Consider the following 5134-nt stretch of genomic DNA (forward strand, 5'->3'; position numbering starts at 1 on the left):
CTTCTCCAAAATATGATGGAATACAATGGATTTTTTGTTCTAAAGGGTTTGATGGAGAGAAGGTGTAGAGGGAGATTGGAAATTGAAAAAAGATGAAAATAATGCCTAAAAATACTTTATACTTTTGGAATTGCGTCTTTTTAACTGCTTCCAGAATGCTTGGTCACGATGGAGGTCACGGCGTGACCTTCATCGTGACTAGGCTTAAGCCTCATAGGTCTCTACTGGTCACAGTCAACGTCACACCGTGACCGCCACCGTGACCAGCATCTCTACACAGTATCTCTAGTTTCTAGACCATTTTTCATGTTGTAAACGTCCGAACTAGCGTTTGTGGTTTTCGTGAAAGTTGTATCTCTCTGTATTTCCTTTCTAATGCCACTTGAATCACGCTATTTGGATACTCCTAGCTCGAGATATGCTCAAATTACCGAGACTTCACCTAACAGAAAAAAGTTCAAAGCAGAATGGTGTCATGCTGGCAATCACGGCGTGAACACCAACATGACCCATGTTTTTACTTGAAAATGCATATTTCTTCATCTCCTTTGTTCCTTTGGGTCCCCGAGTCATGTCATGATACTTCCACTCGCATTATTTCATTTTCTTGACCTCTAATGACTCCCGGAACTTGCCTTTCTGTCAAGATGACTTCAAAACACAACCATAAAAAATACAACGTATCGAAACTTGCCTTTCTGTCAATAAAAAATATATAACAATAGAGCTGGTTCAGAGGATGTTAACTCACAAATGAAAATAGTACCCCATAGGGTCACAAGAGAATGTTCCAAATCATCAAATTTGATCTATATATGTGGCTTGATTGCTTAACTAAGTTCTTGACTTCTTCGATAATCTACATCAAACTGCAAAACGTAAGCCTAATCAAACTAATGGCGCAGGACCATCTTTGTCTCGCTCTTCCATGAAGCATGTGATGACTGACTCTTCATGGTCGACCCTTCTTTCTTCACCGCTTCTGTATTTGCGTCTGCAGCACGGCGATCACCACACATGGGGCAAACTATTCCTCTCGAATGTGAGTATATCATCAAGCATATCCAATGTAACAATGTGTTGGATCAATAATGGAAATGTAAAAATAACCTTACAGTAGCAAGTTACCACTGCAAAAAAAAATATAATCATTAGATGAATTTATCATTTCCAAACTACAAGTTATTATCACTGCTACTAAGATCCACCGAGCCTTTGGATTATTATCCACCAACTTTGAATCTCCCATACCCATGATTTCTCAAAGATAACTGCAAACAAACAGTCATCTAAAAAAGGCATACTAAAGAATTCTAAATCCAATGTATAAGTGCATCAGAATGCGCCACCTAATAAAAATGTAAAGTTAATTTTAATAATAATTTTTAATATATTACTCCATACTTACTTTCTTTTATGAAAAACAATTGTTATAAAGAATATTAATCAAATTAACCATGCCTATCCCTAAATCCCTAAGCTACGCACAGACACACCGTCATCTTCATTGTTCTTCGTGTTGGGTTTCTTCATCGGCCTTCTTCCTATAAAGGCACAGATTTTTTTTTTATTTTTTTTTGAAGGGAATAAAGGCACCGATTTAATTTGTAGATATTCTGTGCTGCAAGCCTGCAAGGTTTCTACTCTTCGTATTCCAATTTCCATGCCAATTAAACTTCTTAATGTTCCTTCTTATCCATGTCATCTGTTTATTATCTTAAATTAAAAGCATATGAAAAAACTCAACACTACGTCACTACCAATTATCAATTCCGAAGAAAAATCCATAGCAGTATATATTTGGGAGAAATTAAGCAAAGAGAAAAACTATAACCATTGTATCCTATTGAGTGAATTTAAATTCTAAGCAGACACAGACAAGAAAAAAAGGAGAGAGGTGCATCTTTGAGTCCAAACAAGTAGTGAAGAAGAAAATTTCTTATCCAAAACCTTCACAAAAAAAAAAAAAAAAAATTGATCAGTAAAGTTGAAGTAGGTGATTCTAGAGCCAGGCAACCAGCAACCAATGAATAGTGTAATAAATTATTAGATGATGAAAAATAATCTTGAGGACTTTTATGTCTTTCTTATCTTTGGACAGTTATAACTGCCAAGCTCTACGTCCAGAGTATATATGTTGCTTATGTCTGTTAATCTTTTACTAGAAATAATAACCTTCTTCTCTCTACTCTCGTTCCCTCCTTCCCTCTTCTTTTCATGCGATAGACAAATCGACATGGTATCAGAGTAGCGGCGCAACTACGCCGCCGTACTCACCGGCGTCAGCGACACCAATCATGTGGCTACGCCGGTCAACCAACCTCCGGCTCATCCAGTACCTGAGTTGAATCCGCAGGGGATTACAACACCTCAGGTTCACAGAAACTTCAACTCTGGAGATCTAGAAGATCCTCTATACTTAAATGCCAACAACAGCCCGTTGGCTGTCCTCGTGACTACGCCGCTTGCTTGGCAGCTCAAATTATGGCACCTGGAGTGTCTCTATGCGAATTGGTCTGGAAGTGAAGAACAAGTGGACGTTAGTGGATAGGAGCACAGTGCCACCGAGCAGAGATCAGCAACATTATCCAGCTTGGAGGATGTGCAATTTGATGATCTGCTCTTGGATCTTCAAATCGCTACATCCTTCGATAGTGCAAAGTGTGATGCACTTTGATCACGCCAAAGACATATGGGAGGATATGAGGAAACGCTATTCACAGAGGGATGCACAACGACTTTCAAGTCTACAGAGTGAGATCCACAATCTAAAACAAGGAAATCTATCTGTTAGACCTGACCTGACCTGTTATTTAAGTCTACAAGAGTGGTCAATTCTTTTATTTTATTTCTTTCATTCTTTAGACCTGACCTGTTATTGGGGTTTTTGGGTCCGTTCTTTATTTAGATTTCTTTAGATTAGTATGGGCCCAATCTAAATGGCTAAGTATGGTTTATGGTCACTTTTGAGCCATCTTTTATTAGTCCTTCTAATTCCTTTGATTAATAAAATATATTTTGTTAAAAAAAAGTTGTACATCATATTAAAAATGTTGTACTTTATTTTTTCAGACAAAAAATGTCATGTTAAATATATGTTAATTAAATATTAAATAGTAAATGAATTTAGAAAATAACAGATGATGATAGGGAAAATCTTAATTATTTCGACCAATTTAAAAAATAACAAAATTACTTAAACGGAAGCACCGAAATATATTTATAAATACATAAAGCAGTCTAAGATGGGAGATCAGAGGTGTTCTCAATTCAAGTAACCATGCATGCAGGTGAAGGAATAAAAGTTGACCGTCATTTTAAGTTAGTAGGGCTACTGTGCTAGTTTACAACTCTATTGAGCTTGAAAATTCTTGAAAAATCCACCCTTTATAATATGGATTGATCTGATGATAATATGAGACCGTATGGTATGATGATGATATGATTTGACATGGATATGATATGATATGATTATGCCAATGAGATTATACTTACTATTGTTCGTATTGAGATACTTTAAAATGGTTATACTTATGATAGGAAAAATCTTCAATACTTCAACCAATTTAGAAAATAGCAAAATTACACTACAAGAAAATTGTTCATTAGTGAGAGGTAAAACCGTCACTAAAACATCAAAAACCATCCTAAAAGACTCTTAATGACGGGAAATCTACCGTCACCACCCGTCGTTATTCTTTCCGCGGTTAAAAATAAATAATGACGGGATATAATACCATCATTAATAAACATATAGTTATAGTATATTTACCGTCACTAAAACGCTCTTTTTATGACAGAAAATCCCGTCACTAATACAACTACTCACTAGCATAATTTCCTCTCGTTATATTCTTGTAATGATGGAAAATCCTGTCATTAATATTACTATTTACTAACAAAATTTTTCCTCATTATATTAGATTTTACCCGTTACTAAAAATGGTAATTTAGTGTCAAAAATTGTATTGGTAAAAATTTTAAGATTTATAACATAATGCAATCAAAGTAAACTCGATCAATATATTAAAAGACTTCATCATCACTACCAAAATGAAATATTTCATACAACTTTGTAAATACTAAAGACAAAGAAAGTAATTATAATAAATAGCCATAGTAATGTATCTATTGGCTATTTTGCCTCAAGTTTTTGCATTTAAACTAATTTTGCCTCAAGTCTTGGAAGAATAGTGGTGCGCTCAAACCCCTGCTTATTTTGGTAGCCAGGAGACTACACATCTACAAACCACTGAAAATCCTGCAAAATTTGCAACAATTGAAGCAGAGAACATAATTAGCATAACCAAAGACAGAAGCAACGAACATTTCTTACTAGTTTTCTCTTAAAGAAATCATGATTGCACTGACCTTGAACAAGAAAGAGCGATACCCTTGAGTCTTGAAATCATAGTGGCTTGAAACTTCAAACAATTTGCTCTTGTTCACCAGCGATTCTCTCAGGGAACAGATCAACAATTCCCACATCTGTGTATATTGTACTAGTTACCAGTTCAAGCAGTAGAACTCCTGTTCATTGTAAAATCAAATCCAAATTACACTTTGGGCGATGAGCATTTGTATTGCAGCACCTTAATATGGAATTTGGGGTGTAAACTGTGTACATATAAATGTCTCTATATATTCACAAGCAAATAACCAGGAAAAAAAGTTCATAAAAATATAAATTTGATGGAAGTATCTTACCAACCCAATTCCCGGCCTACACCATAAACAAAATGCCCAATCACCAAAATAACATAGACTGGTGCGATGCAATTATTAAGGTTCTAATAAGATATAGTATAGAAGGTAACATCAATTCCCTTCTTTGTCCTACAATTTAATATAATGATATAGAATTCATATGGTGAAATATGAGATCAATTGTTGGCATGAAACTATTCATTGTAGAAGTTAAAACTAACGAATGATGAACTGAGTTGCAGAATACCATCGCAATGCAGTATACACCTCTATAATGAACTATAAGCTTATCCCTCAGAAGTGCACCATGTCTTTCTCTTCAATAGTAGCAGACATAGTACTCCAAGCTTCTAACATGTTAACCTCTTCAATATTAGAACTTTAACCTATTAACCTTAATAGGTCATATCCGTGTTTAAATAAAGTA

General features: G+C 35.2%; 1 long non-coding RNA gene across 1 annotated transcript; it reads right to left on the reverse strand.

Moving 5' to 3' along the window:
• Positions 1-4024: 4024 nt before the first annotated feature.
• On the reverse strand, positions 4025-4715 carry LOC109166746. The gene is made up of 2 exons (XR_002051722.1): positions 4394-4715; positions 4025-4261 (listed from the first exon to the last, which is right to left on the reverse strand). It is a non-coding gene; the product is annotated as an uncharacterized LOC109166746 (long non-coding RNA).
• Between the last annotated feature and the right edge of the window lie 419 nt (positions 4716-5134).

The sequence above is a fragment of the Ipomoea nil genome, unplaced genomic scaffold (assembly GCF_001879475.1).
Source record: "Ipomoea nil cultivar Tokyo-kokei standard unplaced genomic scaffold, Asagao_1.1 scaffold3105, whole genome shotgun sequence".
NCBI lineage: Eukaryota > Viridiplantae > Streptophyta > Magnoliopsida > Solanales > Convolvulaceae > Ipomoea > Ipomoea nil.